At 36.9% G+C, this 18002-nt stretch overlaps 1 pseudogene; it reads left to right on the plus strand.

The window, feature by feature from the left end:
• Positions 1-214: 214 nt before the first annotated feature.
• LOC115424079 (uncharacterized protein K02A2.6-like) overlaps positions 215-18002 on the plus strand; it is a 28817-nt pseudogene continuing 11029 nt past the window's right edge.

The following is an 18002-nucleotide window of genomic DNA, read 5'->3' on the forward strand; positions in this document are numbered from 1 at the left end:
GCAACACGCTGCTTCTGCATTAGTTTTAAGTACTAATGCAACTTCAGATACAATTAAAGCAACTGTGAGCGCAGACGACCATCGTTTGTGGGCACGGAAGAATGAATGAAGGGAGTGAGCAGACGCTGACAGTAGAGTTTACTGTGGAAGTGGGAAAAAGACTGAACGCTGTCATGTTTCAGCTGTTTTGTCACTGAGGAGTTTCACCACATTAATGAAGCCCTTCCACCGTCTGAGGACGCAGAGCAGAGGCTCCGATCTGGACGGGTTTCTAATAAAAGAGCTGGTGTCTGGGGTGAAGTCCTGCAGTGTTGGAGAGCATCTGGTGTCAGCGGTGACGCAGGTGGTGGAGCGGGACGCCCACCACCTGGCCCCCTTTAACCATCCTGTTATGGATGAAATGAATCACATTATATAGGGAGACGAGTGGGAGATGTCATCAGGTGTGTCACCCTGTGGAGGCTCTTTATTAAAACACCTGTTGGCTTTCACACCTGTCCAACGCTCAGGACGAGCTGAGCTGACCTGTTTTCAGCAGCACCAGGTGGATTCACCATCAGGCGGTCTGGCTTGGTGGAGTTCAGGGCCCGTAGTCCTACAGGTTCTTAGTGCAGACGTGCTCCTAGTGCCAAATGCTAAGAAACTCTTAGAATTATGATGTTTTCTAAGAATTTCCCCTAAAAATGAGGAGTAGATCCTAGTAAAGATAAAAGCCATTCCTAAAGAATCCTAACCCTGAAGAGAGAGTCTGTTCAGAGCAGGAAGAGGACTTTAAGGGAAGAGGACTTTAAGGGGAAGAGGACTTTAAGGGAAGAGGACTTTAAGGGAAGAGGAGTTTAAGGGAAGAGGAGTTTAAGGGGAAGGGGAGTTTAAGGGGAAGAGGAGTTAAGGGGAAGGGTTTAAGGGGAAGGGGTTTAAGGGGAAGGGGAGTTTAAGGGGAAGGGGAGTTTAAGGGGAAGGGGAGTTTAAGGGAAGAGGAGTTTAAGGGGAAGGGGAGTTTAAGGGGAAGGGGAGTTTAAGGGGAAGGGGAGTTTAAGGAGGAGGACTTTAAGGGGAAGGGGAGTTTAAGGGAAGGGAGTTTAAGGGGAAGAGGACTTGTAAGGGGAGTTTAAGGTTTAAGGGGAAGGGAGTTTAAGGGGAAGAGGACTTTAAGGGGAAGGAGTTTAAAAGGGGAGTTTAAGGGGAAGAGACTTTAAGGGGAAGGGGACTTTAAGGGGAAGGGAGTTTAAGGAGGGGAGTTTAAGGGGAGGATTCCCTCAGCAGAGGACAAAATGGAAGAGGCAGGAGAGATTCTGCAACACTGGAGGACACTGAAGTAATTAAATGCTACAGATTGCACTGTAAAAAAAAAAAAAATTGTGAAAATTTTTTTATTTCCAGCAGCAGGGTGCTGAAAAAACTGTTAAATAACGGAAGATAACCATCTCATAAAAATACGGTAATTTTCCATAATTAAAATATAATTTTTGCCCTAACTTTACATGAGATTTTGCATATTTTTTGACTTTTTAATGTTTAATAAAGAATATTTTCCTGTATTAAAACAGTCCTCACTAACAGGAGTTTTGTCCGTTCCTTGCTCAGTTCTCTGACAGTGTTCTGGAATCACTCCTGAGCTCAGACTCCTTGCTGGTTTTTTAGGTTCAGTTCGGAGCTGTGAGAGATCCTCAGAATCTGTCGGAACATGGGCCCAGGTAGGAAAGGCAAGTTGATCTGTACGGCACATTACACCAACAGGACAGTTCACAGTGCTTTGGAGAAAACAGACAAGCATCACAGCAGAGGCAATGAAATACATTTAAGAAGAGAGAAAGTTAAAATAAAAGACATTAATTATATTAAAAATATTAAAACAGTAAACCCTTTCATGCATGAATTATGAAAACCTTAATTAAGATTTTTTTTTTTTCCTGAGTGTTTTTATTCATCTCTTAACATGAAAAAAACAATGTGGTTTAATTTTTTTTTCTTTTTTAAATGAACCTGTTTTTCATGGAGTTACAAAAATGTCCACTCAGCTGGACAGCATGTGTTACATTTTTGAAGCAAAGAAACATATATTTAAAACCCATCATCATAAGTGATAAACTGAGTGAAAACTATGATATATATATATATATATATTATAATAGTTGCAGCTAATCTCATGTTTTCACACATTGTATCATATTCTAATACTAGTTATGGAGATAATACTCCAAAAAAAAAAAAAAAAAATTGGGTTTGAGAAAATTATCAGTTGCTTTCCACTCAAACATGTTAGTGCAGACCAGGTTTCTGTAGCAGAGCACAGTTCCAGTCCTGGTCTGAATGTCATCCACTGTGTTGGCTGAGCTCCTCCTCAGACTCTGGAAAGTGAACATTTTTTGCTCTTTTACATTAAACAGTCATCTGGATTGGAAACTGCATAATGCAACAGTTTTTTCAGATACATTTTTAAAATTATTTTTTTTTAATGGAATGTCCTTTGCAATGAACAGCATTTTTTTAGTGAACATGTCCAACTGTTGTCCCCTACAGAGGACTAAACTGCGTTTGCTGGAACTGAAACTAAAGCCATGAACATACACCAGAACATCTGGAGAACAGCTGTCCACTGTAGGGCCCACTATGCATGAAAGGGTTAAAGTACACATTAAAATCATCAGCGATAACATGTGATTTTAAAGTTCATTAAAACACATTAAGAGTTTAAGGAAAAGCTGCAGTAAACAATAACGTTTTCAGGCCTGTTTTAAATGAGCTGACAGTCTGAGCGGACCTCAGGGATTCAGGAAGTTCGTTCCACAGCTGAGGAGCAGAAGAATTTGTATTCTCTCACAGGTACATTTTGGGAATCCAACTAGTTATCCAAGGCAGAGTGTTTCACAAAAATGACCGCTGTTGCAAAATCACTCATGACTTCTATGCGTTTAAATGGGCAAGTTCTGCATGTAACACAAGTGGACACGATGGGTTACACACGAAACCTGGAATGAGACTGAGATTGATGGAAAAATCCACATGTCTAGATTAGAAAACCACTAGGATCAACAAATTTAACACAGTGTCTTTATTTATAGGGGTATATAAGAGCATTTACAGCCATGTTTCCAGATGAAATGCACTGACACATGGGTAGTTTTTCATGTCCCAGTTTGGGTCCTATTTTTGGCCCCAATATTTCATTACATATTCCTTAATTTTGCAATGGCTCAGAGCAAGAGTCTACATTTTTTGCATTCATCTGAGATCATCAATAGGTCCATCCTGGGGGGAAATAAGTCTAAATTTCTCTTTTATTATTGGGCCTATTGTGTTTAATCCTGTTTTAACACACTGCTCATTTCAATCTTGCACTGTAGTATTTAGGCATCATTTATCATTATTTATTTTTAGATTTTACTGTTATTATCTAAATGTATTGTTATTATTTTTAATATAGGATTCATTTTATAGGATTTTTACCATGTACAGTGCTGGTCCTGAGTGCTGATTTCGTACATGTAATGACAATACAATGAACCTTAAACCTTAAAAAGCTGGTACTAAAATGTACCCAGTTTCACAGAAGCACCCACATACATTTTAATATGTCATCATACTCACTTGTATAATGTATGATCTTAATGGTCCAAATATGGTCATACTGTCTACCAGAACTTATCCAGATTTCCTTTTCTTATTTGTCAGACAGATGAAAAAAAATACTGAGGAAGGCTACAGGTTAGAGCTGAAACATGTCAAGTTAAAGAATCAACTCTTTTTCCATCTGTCTGACAAGTAAGAAAAGGAAATGTGGACATGTATGGTCTTTGCTGAACATAAAGAGAACTTTCAATAATCACATGCTGAAATGGAAGGTTTTGCCATGTTTCAAATGTGCTGTTTTCACTCTTTTTACCACAGACTGTCTGGAATAATGAACTCAACTGATTTCTTATGTAACACGATGATGTAACGTTGACCTTTGACCTAAACCAGATCAGTTCACCCAGGACTCTGAGTGAACATTTGTGCCAAAAATTGAACAAATCCTGACAAGTCCATGTGTTGATGAAATCAGATGTACAAATAGAAAACAAAAACCTGACTGTTCAGCCCAGCTCCAGGCTCAGAGGAATAAACCCAGCTCCACATTTGTTTGCATTACTTACACACTGTAAAAAAAAAAAAAAAAAAAAAAAAAAAAGCTATAATTTAACAGAATTTTCACTGTTTATTTTACAGATTTTTCCTTTATTATTAAGATACAGGAAAATATCAATGAATGACAAAAACAGACTGATTTTACGTGTCTGTCACATCAGTACCGGACTCTTGTATGTTTTGTCTGTCTTGTTTGTCACTTCCTGTTTTATTTGTAGTTTTTCCCTCATGTGTCTTGTCTGGTGTCTTTACTTCCTTTTTTGTGTTCTCCTTTCACCTGATTACCTGACTCCTCCCTGACTGTCTCCACCTGTGTCCAATTGTCTTCCCGCCCTCTTGTGTATTTAAACCCTGTGTTTCCTCTTGTCAGTTGCCAGTTCGTATTCCTTCCTAGTGTTGTGTTTACTTACCAGTGTTTCTCTGAACCTGTTCGTCTGCCTGTCTGTTCGTTCCTGACCCGGTTTGTTTCCTCGTTTCCTGAGCCTGCCTGATCCCTTCCTGTACCTCTGCCTGATTCTGCCTCACTGGTTTTGACCTTTTGCCTGGACTCACGGTTAGTGCTGTGCCTTTCCTCCATGTACTGTTGCCTGTTTTTTGGACCCTCTGTGTATGACCTGGTCTGTCCCCTGACTCTTCTCTGCTTTATCCTAGTCGGGTTCCCCTCGTGTGCTCCCGACCCGGGCAGAGAGATTCCCTTGCTGGTTTCAGACGCCGTGACGAATTCACACAGTCTAACCTGCGAAGACTCCTTAAGGAAACCTTTTGTGAACTGTTAATTCTGTCTGTGTTTAATAAACACCCTTTAACTTTATTCCTGTTTGTTGGTTGTGCATTTGGGTCCAAGTCTTGTGTCTCTGGTTCTAACAGTGTCAAATGGAAAAGAACACGAAAAACTGTAACTGTGAAGAACCACAAAATTTCCTTTTTTTTAAAGAAATTTTTTTTTACAGAAAAATCAGTTCAAATACATTTGCAAATGTATCGTAATTTCACAAATATTTTTCTATTTATGAGATTAACTGTTAATTTAAAGTTTAATACTGTAAAATAAATAAATAAATAATAATAAAACCAGATAAAATTACTGACGTTAACGGTAACAGAAGTATTAGTTCTGTCAGTTGAACCAGACTTTTGTTCATTGACAAATATCTTGTGTAATTACAGGAGGTTTCACAACAAAACTGTTGAATAAATGTATTTTTGTGAATGTATAACATGTATAAGCACTGATAACTGTCCAAATACAGTTTTTATCAGTGGATTGGACAACTGAGTCTCTGAAAATTATTTATATATATTATAGGGAATTGGATTGTTTTAATACATGTAAATATTCTTTATTAAACATTAAAAGTCAAAAAAAAATCTGCAAAATCTCATGTAAAGTTAGGGCAAAAAACTATATTTAATTATGGAAAATTACCATATTTTTATGAGATGGTTATTTTCCGTTATTTTGCAGTATTTTTTCAGCACCCCTGCTGCTGGAATAATACTGTTTTTTTTTTTGTTTTTTTTTTACAGTGTGGTCTGAATGTGGAACCTGAACTAAACAGATTGTTAATTTCTTCAGTTTAATTTTTGTATTTGACAAATTCATCCCAGGGGCCAGACTGGACCCTTTGGTGGGCTGGATTTGGTCCCCGGGCCGCATGTTTGACACCTGTGAGTTAATCCAGGAGTCTGAGTGAACATTTGTGCCAAAAACTGCACAAATCCAGACAAGTCCATGTGTTGATGAGAATCAGATGTCCAAACACAAAACAAAACCTGCTTCTTGTGTTCCAGCTCCAGGCTCAGAGGAATAAACCCAGCTCCACATTTGTTTGCATTTCTTACAGTGTAATCAGGCGTGTTTGTGAGGAGACGCACACAGCTTTGGGTCGCAGCAAAAAGGCAAAAGCAAATCAAAGCCTGGGTTGGAGGAGTTCTGCCACACAGGTGAGAGCGGGAAGATGTTTTGCATTTCCAATCTGTGCTTCAGGTAAACAAGCTGCCGCGGCATTAATGGAAAAAATGCAGAGGAGATGCATGAAGCAGCCTCCTGCCACCTGGATGGGACTCATCCACACATCCATATGTCGCAGCCCTGGCGGTGGAGAGCGGCTCCGGGGACACCCCACTAGTAGGATGAATGGGCTGTTGTTTGGAGGAGATGAGGGTCCAGATGGAGCACCAGAATTACACAAACACAAGCTAGTCTGGTCCTGATGAGAAAGGCCCACGGCCTGGAGCCTGAACAATATGAACATTTTCTACATGACTTATCACACTGTAAAAAATGATCAGTTGGCTCAACGTAAAAAATTGATGTAATAATTTCCATTAATCTTTTTAAGTTTGTCAACTTGGCAATGCCAGCAGACTTCTGCAGTTCAGTAAACTCTGTTACTTTAGTACAAACAACAGGATTTACTTTTTTTTCTACAAGCTTAATTAAGTCCAACCAACTGAATTTTAATTGTGTAAAAACTACTCCATTTAGTTAAACTGATTTATTGTTTTACTTTTATTCTACTCATAAATGTCCATACAAGTGTTACCGTAATTTTTTGAGTTGGTCTAACTTATTTCTGGACATCAGAACAAATTCCACAGAGAAATTCCAACTATGTAATCTAACCACACTGCCTATTACTCTATGCATCTTAATTTCTAGATCTGTCTACATGTTAATGTTTCAGTTATATAATGCTGTTGTCCCCATTCTATTAAAACAGTAAATTATATTTGTCAAGCAAAGAGAACTTAAATTGAACAGAATAACTGTCATCAATAATAAACAGTTCAGTTGTGGTTTGTCCTGTGGCTCTGACTCCTGCTGCAGTTCAATAAAAATACACAAACACAAAAAGGACCAGAAACATCAGCATGCACACATGAACTCCAAATGAACACCAACCCACAACCCTGAACCCCGGCACAGAAAAGAACACATTTACAATAATAGACCCAATACCCACAATGCACTGCAGCAAACACACCACAGTATAAACTACAATTTAAATTGGAAAGGAGCTAAATGTGTTTTATTCAGTCATTGAATAATTCAAACTACTGTTGCACAAACAAAGCTCAATTCTGTCAAACCTTAAAGTTTAGTTCAGTTCTGTGTAAAATCAGGTTTCTCCTTTTTTCTTCTTCTGTGTTTCCCTCTGTTTCTTGTGGTGGGTGTGGTCTGTCAGTCAAACCTGTCCAGGTCCGTCAGCTTTGAACTCAGCTTTAACAGGAAGATTATAAGAGTTTTAAACTGTACTAACTTAACATACTTCTGTGTTCAGTTAAAGGCACAAATGTGTGTTCAAAATCCAGATGTTATTAAGTTCAGACTGTTTTCCTTGTTTTTAATTTAGACCAAATGAATAAAATAACTGATGAGCTGATTTAAATGTGTACATGGAACAACTGAACTTTTTAAGCAGAAAAAGTTCTGGACTTTAAGTATAACTGACTAACCCCATGAATCATTTTTAGAGTGCAGCAAATGAAACATCCAGAATGAGGGATAAACAGAGTAGAATGTATACCTGTAACGTAGGTTGTACTGCTGGGACCTCACTGCATCCTGAAAACACTGTTTACTGCAGCTGTCACTTAAACCACAGGTGTCAAACATGCGGCCCGGGGGTCAAATCCGGACCACCAAAGGATCCAGTCCGCCCTGGGATGAGTTTGTGAAATGCAAAAATTATACTGGAGAAATTAACAATCAAGGATGTTCAAATCATTTTAGGTCAATTTAATCTAAAGTGGGTCAGAACCAGTGAAATACTATCAGAATAAACTATAAATAATGAAAATTTTTGTGTTCGTTTTAGTGTAAAAAAGTGAAATTACACTAAAAATGTATAATAACCTGAACAAATATGAAAAACCTGAAATGTGTCAATAGAAGAATGTGGAATTTTAAAAAATATTCTGCCTGTTATTAAATGTTTTATGTATTTGTAGATCCACTGTGATCTGTAAGTTGTGATGCACATGTGGAAATGATAAACTAAGGCGTAATATTCACTGTAAAAAAAAAAAAAAAAATCTGTAATTTAACAGAATTTTGTATCATGAAAAATAGAATGTATCGCAATTTCACAAATATTTCTTTTCTGTTCATGAGATTAAACTGTTAATTTAAAGTTTAATACTGTAAAATAAAATAAATAAATAAATAAATAAACCAGATAAAATTACTGACAGTTAACGGTAACAGAAGTATTAGTTCTGTCAGTTGAACCAGACTTGTTTGTTCATTGACAAATATCTTGTGTAATTACAGGAGGTTTCACAACAAAACTGTTGAATAAATGTATAGATCTGGTCTCAAACTGGACTTTCACACAATTTAATAAGTTTTTTTCCCTGATGATCAGTTTTTGTAAACTTCAATTAGATGAGACCAAAATCACACAAATGTCGATGCAAACTAAAGCCAAGTTGTGTTATGTGTGCTGAGGAATAGAATAGAATAGAACAGAATAGAATAGAATAGAACAGAATAGAATAGAATAGAATAGAATAATTGTATTGTATTGCATTGTACAATACAACAAAATGTATAATATAATAAAGAATAAAATTTATAGAGCACTTTTCTGTGAACACATACTCAAAGCGTGTACAGTACATTATTCATTCATTCACACTCTGGTTGTGGTAAACTACGCTGTAAAAAAAAAAAAAGAAAGACATAACAAACTAATATTCTGGCAGCTGGGCGCCAAAAAATACTGTTAAATAACAGAAAATACCATCTCATAAAAATACGGTAATTTTCCATAATTCAATATAGTTTTTTTGCCCTAACTTTACATAGATTTGCTTCTTTTTTTTTTTTTTTTTTTTACTTTTTGATGTTTAATAAAGAATATTTACATGTATTAAAACACTCCAATTCCCTACAATATAGATATAAATAATTTTCAGTGAGACTCAGTTGTCCATCCACTGATAAAAACTGTATTTGGACAGTTTATCAGTGCTTATACATGTTATATATTCACAAAAATACATTTATTCAACAGTTTTGTTGTGAAACCTCCTGTAATTACACAAGATATTTGTCAATGAACAACAAGTCTGGTTCAACTGACAGAACTAATACTTCTGTTACTGTTAACTGTCAGTAATTTTATCTGTTTTGTTTATTTCTTTATTTTACAGTATTAAACTTTAAATTAACAGTTTTAATCTCATAAATAGAAAAGACATATTTGTTAATTACGATACATTTGCAAATGTATTTTAACTGTATTTTTCTGTGAAAAAAGAAAAAAATTCTTTTAAAAAAAATGGAAATTTTTCTGGTTCTTCACAGTTCCAGTTTTTTTTCCTGTTCTTTTCCATTTTATCATGTAAAATCACAGTCTGTTTTGTGTCATTTAATTGATATTTTTCCTGTATCTGAAAAAAAACAGGAAAAATCTTTCAAATAAACAGTGAAAATTCAGTTAAATTTACAGATTTTTTTTACAGTGTACATCTGTACCACAGCTACAGGTCTGTTATTCCCGCGCTACAGCCCCTCCCACCACTTGTACACATTCATACACCAGGGTGAGCAGCACTGGAGGCGGGGACGGTGAGGTGGACACAGCAGCACTGGACCTGGGACAGAGCGGGATTTGAACCGCCAACCCTTCGGTTATTGGATGATCTGCTCCACCTCCTGAGCCACGGCCGACCCCTAATGTCAGAGCTCTGCAGTCGGCATTCACCTCACACACACACACACACAACACACACACACACGTACGCACACACACACACACACCACACACACGTACACACACACACACACACACACACACCACACTACGCACACCACACACACACACACACATGTCCACACACACACACACACACACACAAGCACACGCACACACGCGCGCACACACACACACACACACCACACGCAACACTTACGTACACACACACACACACACACACACACCCACACATGCACACACGCGCGCAACAACACAACACACACACACACGCACACACGTACGTAGCACACACACACACACACACACACACACACACACACACACACACACACACACACACACCACACACATCCACACACCCACACACACACACACACACAACACATCCCACACACACACACACACACACACACACACACACACATCCACACACAACACACACACACACATCCACACACACCACACACATGTCCACACACACACACCACACACACACATCCACACACACATCCACACACACACACATGTCCACACACACACACACACACACACACATCCACACACACACACACACCACACACCACACACACCATCCACACACCATCCCACACACACACACATGTCCACGACACACACACATGTCCACACACACCACATCACACACACATCCACACACACACACATATTTGTGACCGCTGTCCATGAGCTGGGAATTTAGATTTTGGGGGTGACGTAATAGTTAATGACATATTTTGCTGGAAAAGTCACATTTTCACAATATTATAATAAATGGTGATAAATTAGTAAAGTTAAACGAATTGAAAACTTATTTTAAAAGTCCCGACAAAAATAGTTCTATCTGTAAGGACTAAGCTTCTACATCTGCTACGTCCGATGCTGTAAAAAAAAAAATCTGTAACTGAACAGAATTTCAACTGTTTATTTTACAGAGGTTTTCCTGTATTTTTCAGATACAGGAAAATATCAGTGAAATGACAAAAACAGACTGATTTTACATGTAAAATGGAAAAGAACACGACCTAACTGTGAATAACCAGAAAATTCCATTTTTAAAAGAATTTTTTTCTTTTTCACAGAAAAATACAGTTAAAATACATTTGCAAATGTATCATAATTTCACAAATATTTCTTTTCTATTTGAGATTAAATTGTTAATTTAAAGTTTCATACTATAAAAAATAATAATAAAATGAGATAAAATTCCTGACAGTTAACCGGTAACAGAAGTATTAGTTCTGTCAGTTGAACCAGACTTGTTTGTTCATTGACAAATATCGTGTGTAATTACGGAGGTTTCACAACAAAATGTTGAATAAATGTATTTTTGTGAATGTATAACATGTATAAGCACTGATAAACGGTCCAAATACAGTTTTTATCAGTGGATTGGACAACTGAGTCTCACTGAAAATTATTTATATATATATATTTATAGGGAATTGGATTGTTTTAATACATGGAAATATTCTTTATTAACATTAAAAAGTCAAAAAAAAAAAAAAAGCAAAATCTCATGTATAGTTAGGGCAAAAAACTATATTTTAATTGTGGACAATTACTGTATTTTTATGAGATGGTTATTTTACAGTATTTTTTGGCACCCCAGCTGCAGGGATATTACTGTTTTTTCACTGTTTTGTTTGTTTGTTTGTTTTTTTACAGTGCAGTTTTACCCACAGTGTCCAACACTAACTATGGTTTTTCCACATATGTGTCGTACCAGTTTGTCCACACTACAACACACAAATGACTTCACTATGTTTTTAAAATGTGGATTATCTGGACAGAAAATAAAGAGGAAAATATCCACTGGAATCCTGGAACAGCTGCAAGTAACGTTCAGCATTATTCCATGTGATCTGCTGCTGCTTTAAAAACCTGACACGATTTTTTAAAAAGCTTGATATTTTTGTACTGTGTGAAACATGAACATATGAAAGATGTGAAATGTTTATATTCTGTTTGCGTATTGACACACTGAGGCAAATTCTGCGACAAATGTGTGACAATCAGGGAAAATATGTGATATATATTTATATTTTGTCACTTTTATCACTTTCGTAATAAGGTAAACATTCATTTTCTTATTTTCATCTTATTGCTTTTGCAAGAATAATAGAAAAAAATAAGAAAACATTGACGCATGAGACCTGCTGTTTGTTCTTTCTATTATATCTGAATATTTGAATCCTTTTTGGTTGAATGCAGTGTTTGTTTAGTTGTGTGTTTTATGAATCCGTGCAGAGGTTGTGGACCTGCACCATCTCCTCCATCACACTTACTGACAGTATAATGAGTGTTTCTGCCATTATTTTTCACAACAAATGCACAGACTGTGTTCATGTGGCGCTAACGTGGGCTGACATGAGCAGAATATCTGAGCAGCCCAGGTGCTGTTCTACCCAGCGGTAGATTTTGTGTAATTTGCTGCAGTGTTATTTACCTTCTCCTGAGTCTCGGCGTGGAGGAATAAGAGCTGCATATCAGGACTGTCACAAATCAGAGGCAGTGAATCCCTGACAGGCCATTACTGTCCGACCTTGTGAGTCCAAAGTTAAACACAAAGTGAATGAGATTACAAGTCTGTGCTGACAGTCGACACCACACTACATAAAAAAAAAACAGTGTGCACTATTAAAATACATCTAAATGTCCTGTACATGGTGTGGTGGAAAGGTTTCTGCTTTCAGATGTTCTCCGTGTAATTAAAAGGAAAAACACCTCCATGAATAATTCAGAAATGATGATGTGTTTACAGACCTGAAACTAACTGTTACTGCGTGGTTTACAATAGTCCCTTTCCACTGACCCTCAAAGTGCATGAATATAACTACAGTAGTGCATATAAATTTACCAAATGGAAAAATGACAATTTCACCAAAACTCTCATTTTGTGCTGGCAAGAGGTGGTTTTTCAGGCGTAGCGTAATTGGTATATCACATAAAACTGCAATGGAAAGACGTTTTTCTGCAACTAGAGTCACATGAATAAAAAAAATAAACGGATGTTGACGAGTGTTAAAACAATCGAAGAAGAAGAGTTTGAAAAGAAACATGGTGTGGTATGTGTGGACACAGCACACTGTAAAAAAAAAAAAAAAAAGTAAAAAAAAATGGTATTATTCCAGCAGCAGGGGTGCCGAAAAAATACTGTTAAATAACGGAAAATAACCATCTCATAAAAATACAGTAATTTTCCATCATTAAAATACATTTTTTTGCCCTAACTTTACATGAGATTTTGCTTTTTTTTTTTTTTTTTTTTTTTTTTTTTACTTTTTTAATGTTTAATAAAGAATTTACATGTATTAAAATAATCCAATTCCCTATATATAAATACACACACACACACACACACACACACACACACACACATATATATATATATATAATATATTTATATATATATTATATATATAAATTTTCAGTGAGACTCAGTTGTCCAATCCACTGATAAAAACTGTATTTGGACAGTTTATCAGTGCTTATACATGTTATACATTCACAAAAAATACATTTATTCAACATTTTTGTTGTGAAACCTCCTGTAATTACACAAGATATTTGTCAATGAACAAACAAGTCTGGTTCAACTGACAGAACTAATACTTCTGTTACCGTTAACTGTCAGTAATTTTATCTCATTTTATTTATTTATTTATTTTTTACAGTATTAAACTTTAAATTAACAGTTTAATCTCATAAATAGAAAATAAATATTTGTGAAATTATGATACATTTGCAAATGTATTTTAACAATTTTTCTGCAAAAAAGAAAAAAATTATTTTAAAAATTTTATGGTTCTTCACAGTTACTGTTTTTTTGTGTTCTTTTCCATTTGACATGTAAAATCACAGTCTGTTTTTGTCATTTCATTGATATTTTCCTGTATCTTGAAAATTACAGGAAAAATCTGTTAAATAAACAGTGAAAATTCTGTTAAATTACAATTTTTTTTACAGTGCAGGAAACTGAATCAATTTTTAAGTTAGTACGGGATAGAGGGTTAATATATAAAAATAATAATGAATATATCTGTAAACCAAAACGATATTTACGTTCGTTGCCATGTTTATGGACTGACTTCTCATGTCATCTCATGATAATAAATTAATAAATCCTCGCATTTGTGATTTAATGGAAAAAACGACACTATGTACTTCTGGTTTTTCGACATTTAGTAAATATCGGTAAAGTTTTGTGCAGATGTCCAATGGAAAAGCAACTATTGACTAAAGGCAGTGAGGGCGTATAAGAAGAAATTATTCACCAATGAAAACGCTCCTATGTCAGGGGTGTCAAACCTGGGCCAGAACCGGCTCCTTTAAAGCAGGGGGTGTCAAACCTGGGCCAGAACCGGCTCCTTTAAAGCAGGTGTGTCAAACCTGGGCCAGAACCGGCTCCTTTAAAGCAGGGGTGTCAAACCTGGGCCAGAACCGGCTCCTTTAAAGCAGGGGTGTCAAACCTGGGCCAGAAACCGGCTCCTTTAAAGCAGGGGTGTCAAACCTGGGCCAGAACCGGCTCCTTTAAAGCAGGGGTGTCAAACCTGGGCCAGAACCGGCTCCTTTAAAGCAGGGGTGTCAAACTTACTTTAGTTCAGGGGTCACATCCTCCCAGTATGATCAGAAGTAAAATTAACTTTATAAATAATTTTACACTGGGGTGCCACTACACTGTAAAAAAATCTGTAATTTGACAGAATTTTCACTGTTTATTTGACAGATTTTTCCTGTATTTTTAGGATACAGGAAAATATCAATGAAAAGACAAAAGCAGACTGTGATTTTACATGTCAAATGGAAAAGAACAAGAAAAAACTGTAACTGAATAACCAAGAAATTTTTATTTTTTAAAAGAAATTTTTTCTTTTTCACAGAAAAATACATTTAAAATACATTTACAAATGTATCCTGATTTCACAAATATTTCTTTTCTATTTATGAGATTAAACTGTTCATTTAAAGTTTAATACTGTAAAAAAATATTAAAACCAGATAAAATTACTGACAGTTAACGGTAACAGAAGTATTGTTCTGTCAGTTGAACCAGACTTGTTTGTTCATTGACAAATATCTTGTGTAATTACAGGAGGTTTCACAACCAATATTTTCTGTCGATGATTGAATGGTTCAGGCTTTACAGGGTTCAGTTGTGTGAAGTTTAGTTCATTAACTTCCCTCTGATATTCTAATATTCGAGTGTTTTTCCTCCTCTGAATGGACAGATCTTAAAAACATGACACCGTTTAACAGAACACGCAGGAGAAAATGTCAGAGTGAAGGAGGCACAGACGAGGCTCTTCTCATCAGCTGACACCTGAAATGTTACCCAAAACAAAAAAAAAACAAAAAAAAGGCCAAAAGCGTAACCTGTGGGATATTCCCTGACGGCTGGGCTGACATTTACAGGTCCGGCTGACAGCAGGGGCGCCGGCTGTCGTTCATCCAGACCACAGAACCCAGACTGCTGACAAGTGAAGTGAACAGACAGACCTGGACTGGGTCCGGCTGATCAGGACTGGGGCTGGGTGGCAGCTCCATGTTCTGGAGGAGGAGGACGCTTGATTACAGACACTTTAATAAACAAGTAGGCGACATCTGAAGCGGAACATTTCCCCTGTCAATTAGATTGTGTCACACACAAACATCATCTGGGTCTAATAAAGCCTTAACCGTGGTCCTGATGGAGGGCACTGTGCTGTGACTGCTCCATAATAACCTCATCCCCTTCACCTGCAGCTGTGATGGACCCAGGGTGAACACCGACACTCTGCAAAACACTATTCTAAAAAATACACCTGGAGGCTTCTCAAACTCAAACCATGAAGGTGTTGAATCCGTCAGAGCAGGTTCTGCGTTATTTTAGCTTTAGGGCGAACTCAATGGAAGGTTAACATCTGGTCAAAAAAATTTAAATTACACCAAACTTATATTTTTTGGAAGGTAATTACTTATATTTTCAGAAAAATGTATTTGAAAGGAGAAAAAAAATGATAGGAGTTTTCTGAGTGAATGTTGGAAAGAGACATTTTTCTGCCGTTATTCTGGGTTCATTTAATAAAAAAGCTTTGACCAGTGAAACATCTGACTAGTTTTTTTTAAACTGAGTTTTAATTCAGCTGGAATGCCAAACGTTGTTCTGCTGGTATGATGGTTTTTACAGTTCAGGCATTCATTTCTATGGTTTTTTGATGGTTTATTACATAATGCACCAAATTATCACTGTTTTTTTCAGTGCTACACCTTCATTTTGTGATAACTGTAATATGTAATAAGTTATTACAAAATGTGTTTAAGAATTTTATCACAAAAGGCAGGGTTATTACATAATCTCTGCTATATTCAGAAAGTAACAATAGTCACTTTTCCATTGGACATCTGCGTAAAACTTTACCGATATTTACTAAATGTACAAAAAACAGAAGTACGTGGTGTCGGTTTTTCCATTAAATCACAAATGTGATGATTTGTTTATTTATTATCATGAGACGAGCACGAGAAGTCGTTCCATAAACATGTCGATGAACGTAAATATGGTGTTGATTTACAGATATATTCATTATTATTATATATTACCCCTTTATCCTGTACTATAAAAAAATGATTGGGTTTCCTTGTGTGTCCACACATACACACACATGTTTCTTCTTCTTCTTCGCTTGTTGTAACGTCCATCAACATCCATTTTTTGTCACGTCTGCTCCCAGATGTTAGTCTGGTCTTATCTGTCTTGTTCGTCTTGTCTGTCATTTCCTGTTTTATTTTGTTAAGTCCTCCTCATGTGTCATGTCTGGTGTCTTTACTTCCTGTTACTAATCTTCTCCACCTGTGTGATTACCTGTCTCCGCCCTGATTCGTTCCACCTGTGTCTCATTGTCTTCCCTCCCTCTTGTGTATTTAAGCCCTGGGTTTTCCCCTGTCCTGTGCCAGTTTTATTCTCCTTCGTGTGATACTTACCAGTGTTTTTTGGCTCCTGTCTGTCTGCCTGTTTTTGACCCGGACTGCCTTCTCTGACTCCTGCCTTTTGCCTGACCCTTGTCTGTGCCTCTGCCTCCAACGGTTCAGCGTGTGTTCGACCTTTTCGCCTGTTTAACCGGTACGTGAGCCTGCCTGTTCCCTGTGTCCTGTTGCCTTTCTGTGTATGACCTGGTTCTGTTACTGACTTCCCTCTGCTCCCCCCTAGTCGGATTCCCGACGTGTTTTACCGGTCCGAACCGTGGGGTTCCGTCTCCGGTCCACTTCATGAACCTCGTGAAGAACCCAGAACTCTGTGTCCTCAAGATTCAGTTTATTATCACTATCAGAGATTTGCCAGTTAACTTCATGTTTATTAAACACTGAACTCTTACGTCTGTCTCTGGGTCTTGCATGTGGGTTCAGTTTTCGTACTCAAACAATTACATTTTTTAAAATTCACCTGACTCTAGTTGCGGAAAAAAGCTCTTTCCATTGCAGTTTTGTGTGGTATACCATTTGCGCTACGACCGAAAAAACCACCTTTGGCCAGCACAAAAACTTTCAATTGAAAAATGAGACTTTTGGCAAAGTTGTTGTTTTTCCATTAGGTAAATTTTTATGCGCCAGTTATATTTGTGCAATTTGAGGGTCGATGGAAAAGCGACTAGTGTCATAAGGTTTGATTAGCTTTAGGTCCGTGTAAAGAAAAGGTCACATGATACTCACACACTTCACTTAAAGACCCAAACATCCACCAGTGAACAAAAGCATCTACTGATCAAAACTGTTTAAAACCTGCTGGTCCATGAACTCTGGCAATACATGTAAATATTGTATTGAGTGTCCAAAAAAGCACTATATGTGTGTGATGTATTATTAAATAATTGGTGTGAAATGCAGGTGTCTTTTCATGGTCACTGGATATGATGCATTTGGACAAATTTTTTGAAAAATGTAAAATTTGTCTTCATTTCTAATTGTCCATATTTGGATGGTTTATACCATGTAAATGGTTACAGATAATAATCTAGTTCCTACTGATCACTGATAGAAGTCATTTATGGAGTTTGAGTGAACTAGTTGAGTTCTCCTCCAGTGAACGTACGCCCACTTCTATTGGCAGATTGAAAACATAGACAGAAGCTGACAACCTCACACATTCAACAGGTT

Source organism: Sphaeramia orbicularis, chromosome 8 (assembly GCF_902148855.1).
Source record: "Sphaeramia orbicularis chromosome 8, fSphaOr1.1, whole genome shotgun sequence".
NCBI lineage: Eukaryota > Metazoa > Chordata > Actinopteri > Kurtiformes > Apogonidae > Sphaeramia > Sphaeramia orbicularis.